Genomic DNA, 27,363 nt, shown 5'->3' with positions numbered 1-27,363 from the left:
GCTTATGTAAAACTGCCGATCCGCGAAAGTGTAAGTCTTCCCGTGAAGACAAAACATAACATCCTTTCGTTACTTCCTTTTCTTTTGTCGAATATACAGTCACGCATACACGCCAACAGTCTGCGTATAAGAAAGAAATCTTCGAACAACTCTTACAAGACAAAAATTCCGTTACTCGCGCCTTCTTCTTTCTGTAGTATCCTTTCCCGGAGGAAGAGTGTGTTGCTCTGTCACAACTGAACTGTATTGGTGCGACGTAAATTCTTTCAAGATTTTTACCACCCCTTGTACTAAAAAAAAACGAACTCGCGCATATCCTTGCCAGCACTCGCTACGGATCCTGTGTGTGTATGTATGTTTGCGTGCGCGAGTGCTAAATCTTAGACTCCGCCTTCTTTACCCTTAGCATTTTTCTTTCGCATGTGCGCCTCCGTTTTTTCCGCGAGCAAAGACGGCGACACGATGACGCCTGAAGATGCTGGCAGGGAAGTGTTGGCAGATGCTTTTTTTTGGCACCTTTGAAACATCCAGCATTCGATTTGTGGCACACTTGCTATACATTAGTAATCTAATAGGCGATAAATAAGAAGCTACTTTTAAGCCGTTTATTTCAAAATTCGATCGATTAAATCTCTAGACCAGCTTGGGGGTAAAAAGAAACCTCTTGAGAAATATTGAAATATTTTACCTAATGCAAATAAAATGTGAAAGGTCCATGTGTCTTTCAATCACTATTCTATCACAAAATTACAATCAGACACTCGCTGTACGCATCGAAAAATGGATAGAATATTTTTTTTTAAATCCTTAAAAAATCTCCAAAAATTTGGTAAAAATACATTTCACCTCACATCAAGTCAAGGGTAATTGATCATTGGCCTTCAAAGGCAAAACTCGAAACAACTCAGCGCCTTCTATGTTTAAGTTTATGAACCCAGAAAACGATGATGTTGGCAAACAGCAATATAGGAATCGAGTATCAAATAATTACAAACAATGCAGTATTGCCTTTGTTGCGAGGTTATGTAACCAATTTTCGTAATCGAAATTAAAGGTTTCAAAAACGATTGTGTGAAATAAACGACCAGACCTATTATCCCAGTACAGAGTCAACAAGAAAAATCGGTAGGCTATTACGGATGCTAAAAAATAAAATTTAAAAAATTGACTGGATAATAAACATTCCTATGTATTTTGACAGCTTCATTTAAAAACATCATCGTTTGAACTACAGCGAAATCTATTTGGCGAACTGTCGTTAGAAGGCCAATAGAAATAGAATGGTCTATAAAAACGGGTTAAAAATTCTTCAAAACAACAGGGTAAACGCATCCCCAATTTTTTTCCTTTCAATTAAAACAAGTTAAAGTTTTAGTCTTTCGGTGAAAGAAATACTGTCCTGGATGGAAAACTATTCACTATCATTCATTAATTTGAGATGTAATACATAATTTTCGTAAGTGAATTTCTAAGTCTGTTGGCCTTTATAATCTGAGTCATTTTGCCCCTAAGAACATTAGATGATAACTTTGCAGTTTGTTAATTTTTATTGCAGAAATATATTATCCGTGTTGGAACAGAAATCGATGGATTGGCGCAGAAGTTCACTGAACATGAACAATCCAAATCGTCTTCATTTCACGAGAGAATTACTATGCATTGAATACAAAAAAAAATAGGGTAAGGTGGGGCACATCCGATCCTGGTAAATGGGTTTGGCTGTATAACGCAACCTTCTACGCATAGTATTTTATTAGCACCTTTAAAAATTTTTGAGATACAAGCATTTCATGAAAATGCCCATTTTTCCATTTATTTTTCCAACTATGATACTTTTCAAAATGCCATACCAATAGCTTGTTTAGATGGACTTTCAGTTTCATTAAAATTTCTGCTCAACAAAATGATAACTTCTGGGAAAAGCAAGAGCTGCGTCTCCATCTTCCACTAGACTTTTTTTTTTTTTATTTTAACCCACTTTCATAAGTTTAAGCTAATTAAGCTAAATTTTATACAATTCACTAATAGTTTTGTAATGTATTTGAGTCGACAATCGACACGAAAAGTGAAATCAGGATACTACATTCCAATGTGGAACTTTACTTTCTGCTCAACTTCGAATGGTAAAACATAATTTTGTTCAAGTTTTATGAGGCCTTCCTCCATGTTCTATTTATCTGCCTATTGAAAGCACAATTATAGCGATGAGCACGAAATACGATGAGTAATTGATAATCTGTTTTCTAGCTTCGTGATTAAAGCCATTATTGCTTATTATTAGTTCCGTATTTGTCTATCAAGGCTTAGAAAAGCTCCAAAGCCCCTTTCGTTACTCCGCGATCAACGTCAATAATACGGACATCACCCGACAAGCCATGTGGCTCGTGTTAAGTATAGATAAGAGACAATGGATATTCTGAGCTTTGTAATTAGTGAAGATGTTATCTTATCATAACCTTGGAAAAACATGTAAAAATCTAATATTTACAAGTACTCTTCAGACAATTTTTATAATATCAACTGAGCTCCACATGATTCCGTTCTGAGTGGCTAGGCATTAAAATCGATAATTTCTGGTCCACATCCAAGCACATAAAAGCATAGTATCACTTTCTCGGAATTTTGGTTCACATTGTTGTAGAAAAAGGTGGGAAATTTCGAACCATTAGTATACCAAAAAAACTGCCATTGTTTAGATTTAACATCATCTATTTTTTTCATTACCAGCCAAACAGATGTGACGTATTATATGTCCTTATCCATAAATACGGGGGTTTTGAGGTCCATGTAAAAAATTTGCATGAAATTTTGTTCTGTGACTCATGAGCGGCTATTCACTAGCATGTTGAAAAATTTCGGAACCGCCAATTTATTGTTTAGGCCTATAAATGGTTTCGGCAGATAAATCGGCAAAGATGCGGAGCCGAAAAAACACGATTGAAGTATTGAACAATGTTTTGTAAAGTTCTAATGGACATTTTGGTAAAAAATGGGGATTGAATTATTGTTTGAAATATCCAATACGTGGGTGAAACTCATGAAAAATCGGCATTTTTGTATATTTTCATAAATTCAAACCTTACATGAATTCAAAATAATAACTAATAAGAATTTAGTGTACATGGATAGATTTTGAGCATTTGGAATTTAGTGTAATTTCATAGTATATTTTTCCTATCTTTAAAAACAGATTTTAATTGAAGGCGCATCAAAAAACAGTTAATTAAAATTAAATTTCGACCGTCTAAATACCGTTGAAAAGTTTGTACATCGTATCAAGTTTGTAATTTCAAGTACTATGCTGCTCTTTTATTTTTAATAGAACAACATTCTGAATTCATTTAATGTTTACAGTGTCGGTGACTAAGTTTCAACTAGTTTACAAGTTATTTTCATGTTATGGAAAGATAAATTAATCCAGCTTGCCTTATTTTATTTTTAACTGATCTATAATATGTTGCTAGTTTGTAGTAAAAACTGCGCTTTTAGAGTCACGCAAGTGGTTTGATAGCTTTTGTGGCTAGCAGAATCTGGGAGCAGATTTTCCAGTGGAACGGAAGCTTAAGCTGATTAAATTGATTTACTATGATAAGTGGGAGTATCCTGAACGTAGACAAAATATGTTTTACCTGTTAAAACTTCTAAATTTACGGAAATTGCGAAGACTAAAAATATAAAAACAGTACTTTTGAATTCAACCGATATTTGACAATCATAGTGTCCTGCTCAAAATAAACAGTAATAGAAAATTAAGTTGTTTTCATGCCCCTCGGTCGCGTTTTTATCTTATTTATTTACTCACAATCAAAAACTAGCCTGAATTGTTTTATGTTCTATGTCTCGAAATTAATTTAGATGTTAGTATTATCAACAAAACAGGCTAATGCCGGTTCTCTTTAAAAACACTGGTGCACAGTGGTTCAAAAGTGCAATTTCACGCTCTTAATTGATAACTCATAGGATCGTGGTTTTTGAGGTACAGTATCTTCAGCAAAGTTGCTCAGAATGACAGACGCCATCTTTTGGCAAATTTTATTCATGTGATTAATCCCCCTAAAAGTGAGATAAACATTTTATTTTAGCTCAGGGCCAACATAGGGGCTAAGTAACTTCGACAAAGTTGTGCAGAAAGTTATTTCAAACAACTTTGCTGAAGGTACTATTCCCGTAACTTGAGTGTAATTCAAGATATAATGTATTTTCTGAAAAGGGTGTTCAAAAACCAGTTTTTGTAAGAAAACATATATATTTTCAATTTATATGAGTTTTTCATATTATACAAAGTTTCTCATCTTTGAAAATTACACAACTTTCTCGAACATACCATGCTGCTATCATTTCAGTTTAATGAAATATAGCAATTTTTCATGTTTTTTAAATAAAATTCTAACTTGTCTATTATCAAAAGGCGCAGGAAGGTGCAGATGAGACTACTTACATATTAAACTACTTCAAAAGAGCTTTCAAACCGAGGTTGAATTACTCGTCTGCGATCGTCTACAGGCGAGATATGTTCTTTTCAAATACCCTTGTCCTTGACATTTTCCATGATAAGGTTCATTGTATTTCAGATCAGATTTCAGTATATATTCATTACTATGGTACTTGCCACAAAATATTATTTTTTTGTGCACATTGAAGTCTATAAATTGAATAGTTTCGTAACTGTTTTGTCACGACTTTAAAAAAAGTCATAATCAAATCGAATTAAGTTATGTCATCTTCTGGTAGAAAAAAAGTATGATCAAAACTCATGTTTCAGTTATTTGTATTTATTTTTTGATAGCTGGCAATGTTCTTAACCAGCTAAAAGACTCTTAGCATCGTTCGACAGATTCTTCTTGGACTGTTTTGGCCATTCACGAATATTTGTAACCAAAGGATCCAATGAAACTAATTACCAATTCATGGGATCCCGATTCGTAAGTGATCTGGATTGCTCGCGTGTATAATACTCCCGACATTTGTATAAATGAAACTTCTTAATCATTATGAACAGTACAATATAGCAAGCGTTTATCGATCTCCACTTTAATTGATGAATAGAAGATATTTATCCACAGAGCTTTTCTATAGAAAAAACTTACCAAAAAATGACTTTTTTCAAAGTCGTGGTTTCTTATCTCACTTTTAAAAAACGTCGGACAGTTACTTTAAAAACACCGTCTGTAATTATTACTAAACTTTTCTATTTGTAGACTGCGATGTCCATAAAAACCTTTTATTGTAAGAGTTTCCATGGTAACGAATATATACTGAAATCTGATCTGAAATACAATGAACCATATCATTGAAAATGTCAAGGACAAGCATAATTGAAAAGAACATATCTCGCCTGCAGACGATCGCAGACGAGTAATTCAACCACGGTTTGAAAGCTCTTTTGAAGTAGTTTAATATGTAAGTAGTCTCATCTGCACCTTCCTGCGCCTTTTGATAATAGACAAGTTGGAATTTTATTTAAAAAAACATGAAAAATTGCTATATTTCATTAAACTGAAATGATAGCAGCATAGTATGTTCGAGAAAGTTGTGTAGTTTTTAAAGATGAGAAACTTTGTGTAATATGAAAAACTCATATAAATTGAAAATATATATGTTTTCTTACAAAAACTGGTTTTTGGACACCCTTTTCAGAAAATACATTACATCTTGAATTACACTCAAGTTACGGGAATAGTACCTTCAGCAAAGTTGTTTGAAATAACTTTCTGCACAACTTTGTCGAAGTTACTTAGCCCCTATGTTGGCCCTGAGCAAAAATAAAATGTTTATCTCACTTTTAGGGGAATTAATCACATGAATAAAATTTGCCAAAAGATGGCGTCTATCATTCTGCGCAACTTTGCTGAAGATACTGTACCTCAAAAACCACGATCCTATGAGTTATCAATTAAGAGCGTGAAATTGCGCTTTTGAACCACTGTGTGGTGGCGTGAATTGCTCTGGTTTTGCTTTTTCGAACAGAAATGCAATATTCTGACGGTGTTTCATTGCCATTTCTGCTCGAAAGTGCAAAACCAGAGCAACCCATGCCACGAGTGTTTTTCAAAGAAAAACGCCATAACATTCTGTGAAAATACTACTCGCCTACTTCTAGAAGTGTGAGAAGAGCTCCGGCGTATGAAAACGCAATAATGACGGCTTGACTTTGAAAATATTTTGGCAGTAACTTCAAATCTTTCGTCACGTATGCTGCCACCCATGAAATATCCAAGACAGAAATTAAAGCTCAAGTGGGACGGAGTAACCATCAAACCATGTGAATCAATTTGCAGAAGAAAATGACTTGAAGTGCGATTTATTGGTGTTTGTTCGAAAAACGTGTATTAGATTTTTAATCAATATTTGTAGTATTAGAACTTGATCAATATTTGCAGTTCATCAATTCCTTTTTAACAAAAAAGCGGTACGGTTAATCTTATCCTCAGCAGCTAATGTTAATCTGCAGCCAATAATGATAATTTTTGATGCAAAGTCGATAGAGTCAAATCATATTTACCATAGATCCAAGATCAAATTTCTGAATTACGTACTCGAGTCCCCAAGAGCGAAATAGATTGAAGCGAGGTTATGCAGTGTTTGACTTACAGTAATCATAATGCATCAAACTTCGTCATATAATAACAACAACACACACACGTTCAGCAATTTATGATAACAGTATCAGTAGTAACGGATTATCACAAATAACTAAAAATAAAAGTTTTTTAAGTTTTTAGGAATCAATCGACATCAAATAGAGAAACATGTCGCAAGCTTGGCTTTCTCAAACTCGGACGACGATTTTGAACATTCCCGCGTTCCGGAAACCAGAATTTGGTTCCAAATGCTAGTTTTAGTATTCAGTTACAGAATTACAATTACCAAATTCAGCTCCAAATTTTTGTTTAAAAACTCAGGTCCAGAATCCAGTTCCAGAATTAAGCACCAAAATTTATTTCTCTTTCTCTAACCCGTCGACAATTCTGATCATGCTCGCGTTCCAGAATCCAGGATTCCGGTTCAAAATTCAGTTCTCGAATCCAGGTTCATCCAGGCCATTCTGTTGCGGAATTACAGATACAGTTACCAAATTCAGTTACAAAAATCTGATCTAAAACTCTGCTATAGAATTCAGTTCGTAAATTTTGTTTCAGAATTCAGCTCCCAAATCTCGCTCCAAAATTTATCTGTTTTTTTTTGTCGTGAATACGACTTACTTTACTATGGGACGCCTTTTCAAAATTTACCCTCTGAGAGAGAGATAAGTTTTTGATCGTGAATATCTCTTGTTGTATCTAACGAATCAACATAATTTTTGATACATTCCATTCCGGCAATATGATCACAATATTATGATAAAATTTTCAGTTTTGTGACATAATCTCAAATAGTTCAAAATTACACTTTCCTGAAATGTTTGGTATAAACGAGTATCAAAGAGGATAATTCATAAGGCGCGGATGGGTCCGCTGCAAACCAACCCTAGACCTTCAGTCTGAATGACACGATCGACTTGTAAACTTTCACACATTCCATAGAAATCCGACAACACCGACAAGGACATGCAGACGGCGCTTCGATCGATTGACAGGTTAACATCGTTGAATTTTGGGGCGGTAAATTCACAGTTTTCTCCGTTTTAGCAACTTTAGTTTCGCGGATCAATATTATTCAATAAATACCACTCTCACTACTAAACACACACTTGCCACACTTGCACAGTTACTCAAAATAACTATTTCAACCAATTTTTTAAATATACGTATCAAACAACACATTGAAATTATACTTTTTTAAGAGGACACCGCATCGCACTCCCAGTGGTGCCAACTTTCCCCTCCACACAAAATCAGCCGTTCGAACGGCTCTAAAAGTTTTCTAAAGAACTATTAGGATTTCTTCTTCGCAAATCGAAGGTAAATATCCTCAGTTTAATGCAAATCTAGAACAGTTTGATTAGATTTGTGCACTTTTCGCTGCGTGAAATTCACAGTAATCGAGATCAAGTGAAGCCTTCTTTGTTTTTGCGAAAAATGGGTATGCTTGCATAATACATACAATTGATCAACTAATTGATATTCGGAAGTGTTAAGGAACATGTTAGTTGTTTTCGTATTCACGACATCCAGTTATGTCTCTGACATTACTCACCCGCTTTTTATTCTCAGAAACCGGCTTCGATAATTCCTGCATTCCAGTGTCCTGGATTCAGATCCAGTACCCAGTTACAGAGTTACAGTTAGCAAACTCAGTTCCAAAGTTCTGATCTAAAACATAGATCAATTTGAATATCATCTTGTAAAATTCAGATCCAGGATTAGAATTCAGATGCTGAAATTGGAACTAAATTCTCCAATTTTAGAACCCAGGAAAAAATTTAGTTCCAAAATTCAACTCAAATTTTTAATTCAAAATTTAATTTCCCGAATCCAGAATCAGAATCCGGAAATTAATTTAGCTGAAAATACAATTTTAAAACTCAGTTTCTTAATTCAGTTCTAGAACTTAGTTCTAAAATTCAGCTACGGAACCCAGATTCTGAATTCATGTCCAGGAATCCAGTTCCAGTTCCAAAATTCTGGTTCCGAGCTTCGTTCAAAAACTCAGTTACAGAATTCAGTACTAGAGTGCAGTTTCAGAATACAGAGCCAAAATTCTGTTCCAGAATTCATTACCAATGCTGAACTCAGGGTCTGGCGCAAACTCCATTTATGGATTTGGACTTGAACTTGTACTTGGATCTGGAAGTGGAACTAGACTTACCAAATTACTGATCCAGATCACCTGGAATTAGAACCGGACCTGAACTTTCCATATTACGGGTTCAGTTCCAGGTCCAGATCTAGAAATATGGTAAGATCAGATCCAGTATCCAGTATGGGAGACCGGGGATTGTTGGATGAGATATTTCTGTACTCTTATTCTGGTTAGACTTTTGGATAAACGGTTTGCGCTGTCTTGAAGTTACAACTTTTGAGCATATGTGCCAATTTTTTTTTACTGAATGAAATCCAGGAAAAAAGTTATTAACAATCAAATGCGAAGAAAAAAAATCCACGCAGGTTCCTATCAGAAATTTTGAATACTAAGAACTGTGATGGTATTTGAAACCTTAAACATTAAAATTTTCTCTTTAATCAACAATTTTCAAATTTTTTATTATTCTAATCTCTTATTTCTATTTGTTAATTGTGGAAAAACAGGAAAACGGCTGTCTCAGTCTTTGATACAAACGATTGCTGTTTACTGTCCGAGGTTTTGATGAAAAAAAGTGCCGCCGATACCAAAAAATGATGAGTGTTATCCAGACTCTGCACCGGGCGAAGCAACAATTCGTAAGTGGTTTGCAAAATTTCGTACTGGTCATATGAGCACCGAAGACGATGAACGCAGTGGACGTCCAAAAGAGGCTGTTACCGATGAAAACGTGGAAAAAATCCACAAAATGATTTTCAATTACCGTAAAGTGAAGTGCATCGAGATAGCTGACACCCTAAAGATATCAAAGGAACGTGTTGGACATATTATTCACGAATATTTGGATATGAGAAAGCTCTGTGCAAAATGGGTGCCGCGTGAGCTCACAATCGATCAAAAACAACAACGAATTGATGATTCTGAGCAGTGTTTGGAGCTGTTATATCGAAATAAAACCGATTTTTTTCGTCGATATATAACAATGGACGAAACATGGCTCCATCACTTCACTCCGGAGTCCAATCGACAGTCAGCTGAGTGGACTGCACGCGATGAACCGAACCCAAAGCGTGGAAAGACTCAACAATCGGCCGGTAAGGTTATGGCGTCTGTTTTTTGGGATTCGCATGGTATAATTTTCATCGACTACCTTGAAAAGGGAAAAACCATCAACAGTGACTATTATATAGCGTTATTAGAGCGTTTGAAGGACGAAATTTCAAAAAACCGGCCTCATTCGAAGAAGAAAAAAGTTTTGTTTCATCAAGACAATGCACCGTGTCACAAGTCGATGAAAACCATGCTGAAATTGAACGAATTGGGCTTCGAATTGCTCCCTCATCCACCGTATTCTCCAGATTTGGCCCCCAGTGACTTTTTCCTGTTCTCAGACCTCAAGAGAATGTTCGCTGGTAAAAAATTTAGAAGCAATGAAGAGGTAATCGCTGAAACTGAGGCCTATTTTGAGGCAAAGGACAAATCGTACTACAAAAATGGTATCGAAAAGTTGGAAGATCGCTATAATCGCTGTATCGCCTCTGATGGCAATTATGTTGAATAAAAAAAATGAATTTTTGCAAAAAAAATGTGTGTTTCAATTAAACGATACGAACTTTTCAGCCGAACTGTTATAAGACTGAGACAGCCGTTTTTCTATTTTTCCACAATTATCACCCAGATCAAACTTGTTCCTGTCCAAACGACACCTGAAATTATGTCGACACATGGGACGGACCTGATACCCTACCAAAATCACTATAGATGTCACACCAGGCATAATAGCCTTTTCATAAGAGTCATTCGGCCCTTCAAACAACTAGCCACGATCTACCCTAATATGGTAATTCCAGCTCGAACTGCTTTTTCGCATTACGCACGACAATGTTTAACACTAAACCATTTGTTATATTCGTATTCACGTCATCACGGTTATGTCTCTGACATTATTCGCTCAGTTTTTTCTATTGTTCTGATTACGTTTGCTTTTAAACGAAACAATAAAAAGACGATGACGAAACTATTAATTGAATCCAGTGAATCGATAGATGTGATTGGTACTTTGCTATAATAAATAAAAAAAAAGTATTATGCCGGGTTGGGAATCAAACCCAAGTATTTGTTGATTCAATGAAAAATAGTCTATAAGAATTTTAATGAGGAATATTGCGATAACAACAAACTTCATTGGTAATAAGTGTAAGTTCAAGTGTAATCGAAAATAATACATGATAAATGCTCAATTCACCAAACAATAAACAGGCAACACTTGCTCGCTAAGATTCTTTTCCCTATAGTAGCGTCTCCTTTATCAGCGTCGCCGAAGCGTTATAAGATGCCGGTAAACGCAACACAAGACGAAGGGTTACATCTTCTCAGCAAGTAAGGATTCGGAGCTCGGAGCTCGCGCGCACACTCCCGGATTGGGTCCGTCGGTACTCGGTAGGACCGGCAGAGCTGTCTCATGTCTTCTATACGACTTCTATAGCGCTGCGGCACGCGAACTCGGTTGCGTTAGTGTGAGTAGACAGCTACATCCAATCGCAGGATTTTATTCGGCGTTCGACGGATGGAAAAGGGGTGCAAAAAATGTTCTAATGTTGGAAGGGGATAGGGTTCCTGCGGGATGTTTTTTTTTCATCGCTGTAGAATATCTTATTTGCTAGCGAGATTCGCACAAGGGATGAAAAAACGAACCCCTTTTTCGGGCTGCGAATTGGCTTATGTACTGTGGTGTACCAACACCAAGGAAACCCTTCTAGTTTTGCCAATCTTAAGACGAAATCTTCACGGTATTGGTTGGAAATTTTTCGGTTGATTTTTCCACGAAGGCGTACTGATTCTAGAAGTAGCACTTTTTATGTGAGAGTTTCTTTCAAAGACGAAGGAAAATCACGGTTTTTCTTCGGCTTGATTTCTTCGGTACATATGTGTGTGTGGATTTGGCTTGGTCCTACAAGGCGTAATTTTTGACATGCGACCGTGAAGGGTGTTATTAGGCAGGCGAGCCCAACCGTAAACGGACGCATTTGAAAACGAGACTTGTGTGGTCTGACTGGTCGAGTCAGAAAAAAAAATAATTTCAATTACCAGACCAAAAAAAAAAATACTACCAACGGTCAGATTTAGCCGTTAGCCGGCGCCAATCCGACAATGGTGGCCAGCTGCTGGAAAACGGTTAGATACAAAGTGATGGCGATCTACGCGTCCGCCAAAAGTTCAATGTAAGTGCCTTACTCTGTGTAAATATCTCTGTACATACCTTAGCTCATAGCAATAGAAATACATTATCCTGCTTGTATCAATCAATTGCGCACCAAACCGGACCGAACGATGAATGGCACGTGGCCGATGTCCAGTCCGGTTTCGGAGAACAATCGCTGCTCGGAGGACGAGCTGCTTTCGGCTCAATTACAACCGTTTCATCATCGTGACGGTTCCGGTGCTGGTCAGTGGCAGGGTCAGAATCCAACTGTTGATTGCCACCGACCGTCCAACCGGGATGATGATGTTGGGAGGGATGAACCAGTCAGCTGCGACGACAATGACGACGTCGACGACGACGACGACGATGAAGGTCATGGAAGCAATGATTATTGTCGTCCAGTTTGGTGGCGGCAGGCAATCATCGTCCGAAGCCGGCATGGCGATTCAGTTGGACAGATTTAGTCCTGTCCGCACAAGTGGTTAGTGAGGATGTGTTGTAAGGGCGCGCGCTGGGATAGTTGTCCGGCAACGTCGGAAGGATTTTTTCTTTTGTTTTTGGCTACCTGTAATGCAAGATTCGTGAAGTATAACCAATGCAATGCTTAACAATACAGTATTATAATGTTATATGATAACCAGTGCAAATTAGCAACCTGAAACGAGTTGTAGTATTTTGACGAACATATCTAATTGTTAATGTAAGAAAGAGCATAATATGTACAGTGCAAATCTTGACAGTGAAAGTGCGATAAATATTTGAAGAGCGACGAAAAGTTTAATGATTATTAAAATATATTTGTATCTAATCAGTTGAACTCTGAACCATATGGAAATTACTTAAATTCAATCGAAGAACAGTGTACAAATTCCTAACACTTCAGTAGAAATATTGTCCGCCGTGTTTCGATTCAACCCAGAAAGACATCATGATTAATACTCATTCCTAATTATTTCAATGATTTTAGTTGATTCCACAGAACTTCCATTTGCAAAAAAATAAAATTCATCATAAATTCCGCTTAATTCCAATAGCAGTCTTTGAGGTTTTAAGATCTTGCATTTAAATCTAAGTTTGTGCAATATTTTGTAACTTTTTTCCGCACATATCACTCTGTAACTCCGGAACCAGACGTCGGATCCGGACGAATTTCATTATCAGTATATGGAAAGAACGCGAAACCTTTAGTTTGAATTTAGTTTGTGAAAATCGGCCATCAAGACAATGCACATTTTTGTCTCATCTCAGATCAATAGTCGGTATTCATAGTGATTGCATAGCATTTGTAAAGAGTATTTTTTAGTAGGTTTGTTTTTTCAACTCTATTGTTTGAAAGTTGGCTTGACAGTGTAAAATGATGCCTCTACTCAGTATTGTTTGGCAAATCATCATGAATAGGTAAACTCCAGAACAACGCTTCCAAATCGTGGAAATTTTATTTTAAAAATCAGTGTTCAATTAAAACTGTTTATAGAGAACTTCGGGAATTTTATGGTGCACATAATCGTCCATCTGAGACCACAGTAAAGAACGTAATTACCGAATTACGGTATATATTTTCTTTTTTTGAATGCCAACCCATCGACAAGAATGGGAATCGTTCGTATAGAAAAAAATATTGCTGTCGTTCAGGCCAGTGTCGAAGAAAACGACAGTTTCTTTAAAAATTACGGAGGACGACGCGTTACCGTGAATAGAAATCGAAACATAATCAGGACCAATGAATTTTTGTTACCAATTCTTCCAGATATGGATGTGGATGGAATATGGTTTCAACAGGATGGTGCCACTTGTCGTACTGCGGCCGAAACAACCAACTTATTGAAAGAACATTTCAACGACAACATAATTTCGAGAAATGGTCCGGTGAATTGGCCTCATTTCATAATTTGACATGTGTTTTATTCAATTTTCAAATCAGAAAGCTCTTAAAAACACTCTTTATAAAGCACACTTGACGCAAAAAGTAACTCGTAACTAACCATGTTATTCCAGAACCGGTGGTCGAATCTGAATAAAATACAGGAATTTTCTATTAGATTGTTAGCCTTCCATTCGAATCCCAGATTCGAAAAATCGGTTTAGCCCTACCTGAGAAACTTAAGTGCGCCTTTTTCATATAGAAGGGCTATGCAATCGCCGCGAAAACCGACTTTTTAACCAACACTGAAAATCATTTTTACCTATGTTTTGAGGAAAATTCACTCATTGTTGAACTCTTCTATAAGCTACTCAAAATTAGGTCGATATCTACTCAAACTTTGACTTGATCGTAAAAATGGGTAGGGTGCTTTGTTATGGCATAACACTTGTACTAAACTTACATTTACCTAAATTTTGAGGTCATCACTTGTTACCCAAAATTGAGGAGATGCACTTCAGTTGACATTGGTTTTGACTTAAAATTAGGTAGCGGTTGATAAGAGTGAAGGCCCAGAGAGCCGAGTATACAATTCGACTCAGTTCGTCGTGATCGCAAAATATCGGCGTGTGTTTGTGTATGTATGTGGCACTCAATTTAATCGGAGATGGTTAAAATGTTTTCTCGAACTTATACTCAAATAGAAGCTTTTTTAGTCCCATATTACACAACTGAATTTCATCCGAATCCGACTCCCGGTTCCAGAAGTACAGAGTGATATGTTCCAAAAAAATTGAAAGAATGTGCGCTCAATTTTATCTGATATGGCTTAGTCGATTTTCAAAATCGTAGTTTCAAATGAAAGGCCTTACAATCTCATAGCCTGCTATTTTTTTCAAAATATCAAAAAATCGACTTACTTTAATCATAACTGGTTGGACCGAATTTCACAAACATGAATTAGAATGAAAAATCTTTCAGTTACATAGAAAATTCTTGAATTTGATCTGGATCCGACTTCCGGTTCCGGAATTACAGGTTATTAAGTAGAAAAATTTAATTTACTCAGGCTTTATCTTATACGAGCGACGTTGTCAAAACAAAAATAAACTCAAGATGAAATGGTCTATGATTTTGTATGTACAATTCAATCAGATCCCCTCGGTTGATGATCTCGATTCACCATCAGTTGTAGTTCAATTAGGGTTTTTACCGTCACTGCTAACCTCAATCGGATGAACACATTTTTAAAGCTCAGCAGTACTGTTTGTAAAAAGAGTTTTTTTTTGTTTGTCTGTTGACAAACGGAAGAGACCGTTAACCGATTTGGGCGAGATGACCAAATAGATTTTAAAATCATTTGTTGACGATTAGATTCGATTTGTTTAAAAAATTTATTAAATAAAAGTGGCTGGTTGCGAAGTGTAAAGATGATTGTTTGATATTTCGAACTGTCAAGGCTGAATTCTTATTCAATTGTGACATGAAGATAAAAAATCTAATTATTATTTAAACAAAACAACAAGCGTCGTAACGCTACATACGTCGTAACTATGACAATGTTTGTTTATGCAGAATCAACCCTAAGTTGCAATGTGAAAGAAATCATGATACTTTGCTGCATATCGAGAGGATCTTGAAACAGTAAAGCGAAAATCAATTAGAATTATTACTAAGAATCTATTTAATTTGTTATATTCTAATTCTACCAGGCACTAGAGTGGATGGAAGTAACCAAATATTTTGTGCGATACATTTGCATAAGTTTACTTCCTTCCAAACTTACATTGTTACTATGGTATTTTACCGTCATTTTCAAAAGTTTGTCGACGCTTATTAACGAAGGGTCACCAAAATTTCACCATTATTAAGTTCACTGGTTCACGACTACTGTTCCAATATTTATCCAAACTCAAGATGGAGTGATCTGCGATTTCTCATGTATCAATTGAATAGGACCCTTCGATCAACTCAGGTAATTGCCAGTTTAAGTAAAATCATCATTTGTTACAAAACAACAAGCGTCCATTCGCTATATGCGTTGTATCAGAAATCAGGAATCATAACTAATTGGCTCAAGTGGCACGTTCCCCTAGTGATTTGTGCCTTGCCGTAGCTTCTCATCAATTTTCTGATGGAAAGGGATGGATAAAAGGAAACTGGAAAGAAATTGTGAAGTGGGTGAGGTGGGAAAACAGCACAAAACATTAAAAAAACTATGACAATGTTTCGATAACTCACCCAACATTTTTCAATGGATCCTAAGGGACATCGTACCCTTGAGTTTATCTTTGGTCAAAATAAGCAAACACTTCTTGACTGATTGATAAACTCTTCTAGTTTGCCGATAACAATTAGTTGACGGAAACATGAACAGAACCACCGGCAATAAAGGTGAACAAATTCAAAATGGACTCCCACTTTGATTTGTTAGCGATTTCTGAACCATTTTTCGCAGAAATTCAACTTAAGTGAAAGGATCTTAAAGGCTGCTGTGCTATTTATTAAGATTCGATTTCCGGTTCCAGAATAACATGTTGATGAGTGTCAAAAATTTCAAACCGTTCTATAAAATGACAATACAAAACATGTGGCAACTATTAAAAAAAAGCTCCTATTTAGAAGTCTTGTTGGTTGATGGGCAAACGAACCGATTCCGGCTATACCGGTCATCGGTACTGGAAATACCTGATAGTTAGTTGTCGGATACACCTAAATGGAACTGATTTTGATTTCTCAAGAAAGGTTAAACTCGTTATTGTTGAATGATGAGAGAACAAAATCTCAAGCATTGATGCAAAAATCATATAAAACTTATGAAACTTTCAATTTATAGTTGTTATTAGTTGATGGCCATACTATATGAAATAGAAAGTTCCGGGCCTAACAAAGAAAAAGTCGATTTTTTATCATGAAACTTTATTATTCTTCAGTATAATCTCCATCTAGGGCAGTACAGTTGACCAATCGGTCCTCCAACTTTTTGATTCCCTTGAAAAAAAAAAAGATTTATCAAGGCCTTCAAAATAGGCTTCCTTTTCTGCAATGGCCTCAGCATTCGACGAAAATTCCATTCCCTGGACAAAAATTTTTTTAGGTTTGGAAACAGATAATAGTCGCTTGGGGCCAGGTCTGGAGAATACGGGGGATGAATAAATAAAATGGTGCTTCTTTTTCTGTAGCTTGATGAAAACTAGAACTCGTCTGACACGATCAGCTGTTATTTAAACAGCACTAGTGGATAGATTGTCATGAATTTTGGTATTGGGTGTAATCTAGAGGCTTGCTCTCAACAAAAATATACACGGTTCGAAAGTATTCAGGTCATTTTTGTGAGTGGCCCGGGACTTTTCATTCCATGTAGTACAAACTGACCTTGGTTTCGGTTCCGAAAATACTTTGAATAGCGACATCATTAACATCCTGGTGACTAAAGCAAGGATTTCATATGTTTTTCACAAATCACCCTATATTACTGGTCCCGGGTGTTATATCCTGAAAAGTTCTGGAACTTTGTATAAAACAACATGCTGTTTCCTAATTCTTGGTAGAAACCTATCCAAAATCAACTGAAGTGTATCTCCACATTTTTAGGTAATTAGGTAATAAATGATATAGTTACTTCCCATTATGAACTTGAAAAGAGTAATCGGTTCAGAGAAGCCAGATCTGCAGATTTGCCTGAAAATCTGCAGATTTCTTATAAAGTGCTGCAGACATTTTTTGCTGAAGACTTTTGAAATTCGAGTTTTTCACAGGCTTTCGTCATAATTTACAGACCTCTGAAACGACCGCCCCTTTTTTGCTTGCTAAACCAGTTTTGTGTATCAAACTCTATGGAGAAATGAAAGCCCGCATACATTTTTTCGGATTTACAGACTTTTGAAACCCAGTTTGGAGATATTTGAAATCTCTAAATGGGTTATTCACTTAAAATTTGGATGGCACCCACAATTTTTTCCTACCTAATTTTGGGTAGATCATTGAAAAGCTCAACAATGAGCGATTTCTCCCCAAGAAAGATTATCAGTGCAGAATCACTTCGCATATCCGGAAACAGAAAGCAGATCCAGATAGAATTCGGGAATTCTGTATGGAACCACAAGAATTTTATTTGCATTTAGCCATATGAAAATCAGTTAGACCATCTCAACGGACAGAGTTGAATCACATGTGGCACTCAAAAATTCAATTTTTACAATGATTGAATATTCGTTCTTTATAAGAATGGAAAAACACATCATATTCACTTTACGTTTCGTCTTCGGCTGGTAAGCGTACAACAGTTTATGTTGAGCTGTTATGTCACTTAGCAGTTCAACATAACTCGCCAGGCAGACGTACAGTTTTTTTTTAACTTGCAGAACATTGTTCATGGCTCGCACCGAAGCGCAATGTCTAGAAAAACAGTTCATTTCAAAAAACCTTTCAGTACTGCAGAGTTCTATTGATAAAAACTAGTTCTCCAGAGCCGTTCGTTCGTTCGCTTGACAGATGGTATGTTTGTGCAAAGACTAAACGAACTTAGCTTTTTAGGTTAAGCGAAGAAAAAAAAACAAAAGGACGCACAAATTTTAAAAGAGCATTTTTCATTTTTCTTGTAAACGAACTACCGTTCTCGAAAAAAGAACTATTGATCGTTCATTATTTCACAAGAACTAGTTGTTTTGAACCGTTCGCGAACGAATTGCCCATCTCTAGTCTTAACCGATATTCCGAACGAAAATGTATAATCAAATTTTCATTAGATAGACGAAAAATAGATGGAACGGAATGGAATCGCAAAATAAAAAAAAAATGCGTAATGTTATTCCATAAAGTTCAAACTTCTTCAATTCTCTGGAACTGCTCTATCCATTGAGCCTCCTCTGACATGTGAGCCGACCACTCTTCAAAATCGACTCGCTCCTCGTGGAATATCATTTTAGCTTTTTCTTTCAATTATTTTTAGTCTGTTCCCATTTGGTACTACCATAAAATATAAAACCAACTTGGCCAGCCATTGCCACATTGTAATCTTGAGAGCAACGAGTCATTTTCATGAGCAAGTGTTTTTTGTCAACAATTCCTTCTAGCAGTACGTGTTTTTTTGTTGCTTAAAATTCAATTTAATATGATTTTTAATTCAAGGAGTTGTCATTTTCTCACATTGTGTATCATTTTCCATTACTACTATGAATTACTATTATTAATATAATTTATTTTACCTCAGCTTTAACCTTTTGGTCGTTCACCTGGGGCGCTACTATGTAGCTTCCGAAATAGAGTGTAGAAATATTTACAGCGCACTAAATTTATTTTTAACGTGGGGGTCCGCAGTTAGCTATTAAACGAGGTCCGTGATGAAAAAAAGTTGTGAACCACCAGTTGTGATAGATTCCCTACCTATTTCGGGTAAGTTCCTTGTTTTTATTGACATTTCTGAGATATACCTCATAGCCAAATTGGATTGAAAATCCTGATTATGGAATTTTCTCCTATTGATTTCCAAAAATGTAAACACATAAAGGAAGGCAAAAACCATTGCGGTCATATAATCAAGTTTTCCCAGACGTCTCAACAACGCTTCGCTTGCTTAGAGCGAATTCCATATCATACAAAAGCCTACTGAAGTAACGGTGACGCCATTTATTTTCCTGATCAGTCTTTATATTTTATTCAATTCCCTTTTTGCCTTTATCTTATAGAAAGGGAATTCACTCACTGTGAAAACTGACTCTTAATTTTTCAGAAATGGGTACACTAATTTTCATATATGAGTATGGTTCAAATGAAAGATTCTATAGTCCCATAGGTGACAGTTAAATTGTATTCGGATCCTCCTTTAGGTTCTAGTATTATAAGGTGATGAGTATTCGAAATTAGAAATTTTCGTTTAAAATGACACAATGATGCAAATTAACGAAATAGGCATCATTACACAACTAGGTAGATTAAAACCGGGTTTAACTTATTAGTGGTATAGAAACATACAGGATTTTACAAACAACGGGTAAAGAATTTTCCTCTGTTCGCTTCATATTTATCGCACTGCTTAAACTCCACCAAAATAATCAAGTTAGCGCAACTCGAGCACAATATTAATGTAATGAGTTTTGAATCAATTTATAAGTAGCCTACTAGATAAGTTGTCATCTGCACATACCAACAGTTACACTGAGTAAATAAACGTGTCACAATTGAAATGAATCAAATGAAAACAAACAAAAGAAGTTTCGCGCGCAGATTCGCAATAATAAAGAAAACATTTGACATAACACATCATAAAGCAAATAGATGAATAATATTTAAGAAATAAATTTGTACCATAATAATTATAATAATCACAGCAATTAATAAACTAATAAACTCTAACTATAAGTGCAAGAATACACTTTCAGTTTCATCCATTTTTCTCCGCCACCCATCAGCAGGAATCCTAGCGGATTCCTACACCAGGGGGGTAAACATAGCATCGGCAAAATGTTCCTTGTAAAATTACGTGAAATGAAACGAATCGGATACAGATTGAGTAAAAAGTGGTAGTAGTACTAGGTATAACAGGTACAGTTTTACGAAAAGAAGATGGTACTGTCAGTAAAACGATTGGCAAATGCATCAACATGATTACTTGAATACTAATAATAATATGTAGGCAGTCCTGTAAGAAAACTATATGCTATTGAAAAATTAACTAATCAAATACTAGTAGTAGTCAGAGAAATGGTCATGGCTATAAACAATTAAATGGTAATTGTAACACATGGATGTAATTTAAAATGTGTGTCTATCGAAATCGTTGAAATAAATATTCATGCATCAAGTCCCAGATTAAATCGTTGTTTGGTGTTGTTGAACTGTATCCGAAAAAAAATTCCTCGGGCTCGACTAATCATTTATTCAATGTCATCTTGAGGCGTTAGAAATTCTGTTTGTAAATTTTGAGAACTTATTCCAATGAAACAGGGCATCGTATACGAATCTATGTGCTTATCAAATTTACCTTTCCTATTAGCTATAATCTTGTGATGGATTAGTCTTCTTATAACTCGGTCCAAGCCTCCAACACCTTTCAATCAATCCTCGTTCCCCTTCTTATTGTTTCTACCGAATCAGATTCAAAAAAGGACTTTGTGCGTCTTCTCAATGACATGATCAGCCCATTGTAGCCGTCCAACGATTTGCTTAAGTTTAGGCGTAGAGCTGTCTTGAGTTAGTTTTAAATTTGATCAGTATCTAACGGAGAAAACAGATTTGAAAAATGATATGCAAATGCAACTATGCAATGAAAACCGCGAAAATGTTTTACCGCAGGAACGGGACTCGAACCCGTAGCTAGCTCCTAACCGGGGAAATTGTTTTGCCAATTAAACTACCCTGCATATGAAAACACATGAAGAGAAAGCCCAACTGACTAGAAAATCCAAGCATACGGTCTCCGCGTCCTGGCTTCCATAGATGGTGCCCAGCACCTTCCTGTAATGAAGGGTTGATCCGCTGCCACCAAAGGCCATAGAGAACAGCTGATTTAATGAACGTTTCGTTAATCGCCGAGGTAGTTTTCATGCATTTATTTATGGAAACGTTGTGGAAAAAATTTGTGGAAATATTTTTGAAGATTACTGAGAAATCTCGGCAGTACACATTTTATACCTATGAAAATTTTAGAAGATTTTCAGAATGTTTTATAGATTGTTAAATGGTTTTCAAAAACAATGTGAGAATTTAAAGAATTGAAAACAACATTTTCAAAAAATTTGTAAGAATATTTTTTTTTATTCAATAATGTAATATAATTTTAGGCACACTGCTTAAGCTCTAAGATGCCAAGGGTATTTTCTAATCTTAATTAACGACTAACTTAAAACTAGAATAGTATCATTAGACTATGTCATCTCGGGTTCTCGTAAATCCAGCTTTCAGCTGGCGATCGGCAGTGGTGGATGAATTGAGTGTTGCATGAGTCTTCCAGATGGCGTTGGTAAATATCTATGCTGGCCGCCTCCTTCGGTCCGTGTGGGTCCGCGGGAAATACTTCCAGCCTACGAAGGCCTGGTGGGTGGCCCGCATACTGGTTTTCGACTGGAGCGGTCTTCCGTGGGCGATGATGGTGATGTTACGGAAGAGAATGAAAAAGAAAGTAAATATTATGAAAACGGGGTAAAAACGGGATGTGGGAACAGAATGTCTGAAAACGACAGAGATCTAATTAGTTGCATCGAGATGATGAAGAGACAAGGAAGGGGGAACGAAAAAGTTAGTGACACAAAAAGATCTTGTTAGTTCCAATGAAGATGGTAGACAGGGACGGGGATCGAGAGGTAAGAATACTTGAAAGAGGTTTAAATGCTTTCCGTGCACCTGCAATAGAAACAATCCAAGCAATCAAAAGTTCCACACTACAAAGTTCACGGAAATCTCTTATACCGTTTTCGTTTTTGAACCTAGACGCGGGCTACTCTGACTCCGAGTAAAACGAACACGTGGTACGCGCCCTAAACAACAACTCATGAAAAAAAAAAAAGAAAAAATACACAAACTCGGCTGGATGCGTGGTGCGACCCGAGAAAATTTTCAGAGCGAAACTACGCGATTGGAGTCCGATCTAGAGCGACCTCAGGTTGCTAAAACAAACATATCAAACGTTGTTTGGGCGATTCTGGGTCAGCTATCGGGCTGCTCTGATGAATAAACGAAAACGGTAAAAAGTTAATGTTGAAAATTTCCAACACATTCATTTGTTCTTATTGTTTTTTCCTCGAGAAAGGATTTCAGAATGTATAGAAAACGAAAAAAAACGGAAACTTATTTCCAAATCTCAAAATATGGTACAGTTCACCAACAAGTTTACTTCAACGGCTAACTTCCATTCATTTAAAAGTACACGAGCTCAGTGCAGCTTAGTGCAGTTGATTTGATATCTTGCCCTTATGGATCGTCAACTGAATGCTCACAAGTTCCTATCTCATGCTATCCCTGTGTGTCTACGATGACATTTGGTCAATAGAACCGCGTCGACTAGGTGCTATCGCTATATTTCAGCATTAGAACAACATTAGAGGAAACTTAATTGTACAACAAAAATTATGGACGTAACATACAGAACAAGAGATTGGAAAAGGATTAATGGACTACTAGATGAAATGGATCAAACCAGAATTATTATTTTTATTAGAACAACATAAAAATTGTTTGGTATTAACTGGAATTCATATATTTTTACTTTTTTTGCGTTCACTTATATTTTCGCTCTCAAATTAGAAGAAATAGAGCTTACACGTCACACACGAATACCATTTTGAATGTCAAAGAAAATGTTCTTTTACACTTACCTCTCGACGGAAGAAATATTACCGTCCCGTATCATTTCAACGATGCACCGTCCCGTTTCAATTGCCGATCCAATTTGTTAGTTTCTATCGCGTACTATGGCTAACTCCGATTTGCATTTGCCAAGGAAAAGTATGTATATTTCATTATGCGATCTGATCAACTGCAGCTCTTGTACCTAGTTTCTGTCGAGGCGAACATTTGTTCTCCTCAGCATGGTTTCAATTTCGCTCACTATAATTTGCTGTACACAAATCTAGAAGGTTATGCTATTTTATGATTAAATGAATTTTCGTGTTCTTTATTTAAAAAATGTTTGAAGCTGCTATGAATATTGTATAGTAACGGCTGATGTCGATAGTTTCAAGAGGTTAGACATCTGTCCTTAATGTTCATATTGCTTCGAGTTTTTTAAAACAACCTAGTTTTTCACCGTATTAAATATTTTTTTTCATCTAATTGTTACTGGGAATGAAAAATGGATATTCTATGATAACCCCAAGACAAAAAAAATACTACGCTATGCTCGGTCAACTGTTGTCATTGACCTTAACATCAACACCAAAGCCGCATATTTATGATTCGAAAGTCATGTTGTTCATCTGGTGGGATCAAAAGAGTGTTGTGCATTAAGAGCTGCTACAACCTGCAAACTTATAACCGACGATCGGTACATGCTGCAATTGATGCATTTGAGCCGTGCATAACGAGAAGAACGGCCGGAATACAAGCAAAGACAGGATAAGGTTATTCTATCGCATGACAACGCTCGGCCTATGGTCGCAAAAGCCATGGAAAAATATTTGGAGTCCCTCAAGAGGGACCAGTGGAGTACCGAAGAAATTTGGCGCCCGGGGCGAAATGAGATTTGCCGTCCCTATCGATGGTTTAGTGAGCAAGAGCAACAAAACAGCTGAACTTTATCTCCGGAAACATAACTTGGGCAAACAAAAAAAAAAAGGTTCGTTACGCCCGCGACATATTTGTTTTGAGCAAGACACGTAAGCGAACGGATTCAAGGCATTTTGCCTGATTTTATAAATTTACGGCTCTGAGGCTGTGAACCATTTCGTGGTTAATTTTAACATTTGGTTGAAATTTGACACTCGAGTGGTTATTCTGATGTTGTCAAAAATAACCCTACTCGAAAGCATGGTTATTTTTGACAGATCGGTGGTTATTTTTCGACAATGAAAAAAATCTTGCAAAGAAAATTCTAATATCAATTCTTTAGTCAAAATTATATCCAGTGAAAAATAAACCGAAATAACTTTTCATCCGTCAAAATTTGAAATGGGCCTCAGTTTTAGTTAAATTTAAGAATACAAAAACAGAATCCACGCCATGGTCCTAGCAAACATGAAGTAAACAAGTTAATCGTCAGTATCATCCACATGAAAATTGTGAAACAAAGAGATTTAAAAACATGAGCCTTAAGCCCTTGGACTGGTTCAAAATGTTGTCAAATCCATGCAAAAACATCATTTGCTTTTCTGAAAAAAGATTGTTTTAAAAAAACCTACTAAAAATAGTTAACGATCGCAGTATGCGTAACTTTTTTGAAAGTACATATATGAAACAATTCGAGAGTAGTAGTAGTAGTAGTAGTAGTAGATAGAGCAAAATTAGTTCAAGTGACAGATATGTTAAGTGTCATGGACCGAAGAAACATTTCATGTCTTTCGAGTAAATTTGTTGCGTGATTTTACTGTAGCAATTTTACTGATTTACTTTTTTCTAATCAGTCTTTCATTGGGTTTTGATAAAAACTTTCTTAGCCAATCAAAATTGCATTACCTTCGATGTATTCTTGAACTAGCGCTGAGCCCAAAAAATCCGTTATGGTTTTCAGTTAATTTGCTCACAGGAAATTGTGGAAAGTCGGAACTGCCTTTAAATCGAAACGATTCGTTCACAAAGTAATCACGCTTTCACCTGAATGTCATTTCACTAGAGACTAGTTCGTCAAACGAATCATTTCGTTTTGTTTCACAGAACGGGCCGATTCGCCGAAGGCTCATCAAGAGAAATTATATTTTGCTGAATGTGTCTAATACGACACATATAAGATTGTGATATGCTAAAGTACGTCTTGAACAAAGACAATAAAATTTTTTGTCGTTTATTTAATCTCATTGAAGATTCAGGACATTGAAAAATCGTCATCAATTTCTGTGTAATTTTTAACATTTTGCACTTTTTATTATGAAATTAATTTAAAAATCGAAATCACAAATAACTAGAAATCCATATCCTACCCGTATCTTCCGTGATATTCCTTCGCAAACATTCTGTATAGAACATCTTCCGTATGCAAATGAGCAAACACCGTTGTTTAGGGTATCACAATGCAGCTCTCGATGCGCAGGCAGTTTCATACACACGGCTCATCGTCACCCCTTTTCCGAAGTGACGAGAAAGAGATGCCTTCTATATTGAAAAGTTACCTGTACCTGTTCGTGGTAACATTCTTTCGCATCATGAGTCCGGGTTCGTATCCGAGAAAAAAATCCAGCCTAGATTTGGTCAGCCGAAGGGCAGAAAGGACACACCGGCGGTGTTCAGACGGACCGGTCAAACCGGTTTCAATTAGAGATACAACTATTCGGATGGAATCTCGTCCAGTGAAATTTCACACAGTCCAACACGGAAGACCCACATCGGAACAGTATTCGAGTTTGGGACAAGGGGTTACTTGACTTGCACCCGGTCCTTGGCGAATTCTCATAAGGGTTTAATCTTAATATGTTATCTCCGAAGCCAGAAGGATAACTGTTCATATAGAATACAGTGACCCTTGGAGATAGCGCTGAGAACGGAAACCGGTTTGGACAGTGACTGCCTACAGACCGAGGAAGGATTATCAAATGAATTCAGCTTGTTTTCCATCAATTCATACAAGAAAGTTTAACGGTAAAACTTATTTAATAATTGCAGATATATGGAAAATTAAGTTAACATCAAAAATCAAAAACATGACCGAAGAAACGAATATCAATCCAATAAGGATATCTCGGCTACCTCACCGAAAACCTGTTTTATCTAATCGAAAGCAATCAAGCAAACCCTTCATGATAAAAAATAAGAATGTCACCATCGTAGATAATAAAATCAAAACAAATTTCAACCCTTCGTCACTTCCCCGATTCCAACCCGTTGCTAGTACCTTCGGATGACCGCATTTACATCCTGAAAGAGGATACACCGGTAAATTCGTTGATGACCTTTTCACTCACCCATCTCTTCCCATATCGCTAGCCGGAATCATGAATGACTGTCCCCTATCTTCGTTTCCGAGCCGAGGAGCTGCACTCGCAGGACGATGTCCAAACCGGTCTTCTGGGTGGCGGTCGACCTGAGCGGTTAAAAAAAATACGCTGGGGTGGAAAACTGGACAGGCCACTATTCGAACGGCTGGGAAAAAGATACTGTGCTTCGGGAAGGACACAGCCGCTGAAATGCCGACGCTGTCCTTTCGAAGGACAACAACAGATCGTGGGAAAAGAGTTGTACGTGGAAATGTGCTTGATTGCTGGATGGATGGATGGATGGATGGATGAATGGTCCGGAGCTCATTTGCATATCGAATTAAATCCCATCAGGCTGTAGTGACTAATAGCAATACGTCGTCCGACCAACCAACCGACCGGTTGCTGCTGTTGCGAAAGGGCTAGTTCTGCTCTTGCGTAACTGTCAACTGCAGCTAAGTTGCTTGCTTCAAAAGTAACGGAATTTCGTTGGCTCCTATGAGAATGTCCGTGTCATTTTCAGTGTGTTTAATGAACTTGACCCCTTTAGAATTTCGGTGGTGCTGATTTAATCCAACGGAACAGTAATAGAAGCACGATTCACGATTTTGAAACTTTATAAATGGAACATTCAAACTGCTTACGAACGTTAGTTACGAAGAATAGTCGAAATGGAGTGAAGACCCATAATAAGAAACTGGCTTCCGATTAAGGTTTTTTAAACTACCGCCTGAGAGTGCAAACACGTGAAAGGACTAAATAAGGTTATTCTCTGGTTTTAATGGGGAAAGGATTAAATATTGATAATTCGTCATACTAAAAGTAGTATTTTGAGCTGTTGAATAATGACTATGCCGTTTGAGAGCTCTAGTACTATATAGTTTAACAATTGAAAAACTTTCGGTTAGGAACAGTTTCGCACGTTTTTATATCTGCTTCTCCTTTCGTCAGTCTTTTTTCAATTCGTTCAATTCAATTGGGTACTGATAGAAGTTAAAGTTCCATCACCAACGTATTTGTAAATGAAGGCATCCTGGAAAAATCTGACTGAAACTTTATTT

General features: G+C 36.6%; 1 long non-coding RNA gene across 1 annotated transcript; it reads left to right on the top strand.

The window, feature by feature from the left end:
• The first annotated feature begins 5,584 nt into the window (after positions 1–5,584).
• Positions 5,585–20,560, top strand: LOC131434921 (uncharacterized). The gene is made up of 2 exons (XR_009230414.1): positions 5,585–11,903; positions 12,039–20,560. It is a non-coding gene; the product is annotated as an uncharacterized LOC131434921 (long non-coding RNA).
• The last annotated feature ends 6,803 nt before the right edge of the window (positions 20,561–27,363 follow it).

Source organism: Malaya genurostris, chromosome 3 (genome assembly GCF_030247185.1).
Source record: "Malaya genurostris strain Urasoe2022 chromosome 3, Malgen_1.1, whole genome shotgun sequence".
Classification (NCBI taxonomy): domain Eukaryota; kingdom Metazoa; phylum Arthropoda; class Insecta; order Diptera; family Culicidae; genus Malaya; species Malaya genurostris.
This window is presented reverse-complemented; position numbering and strand designations above follow the sequence as displayed.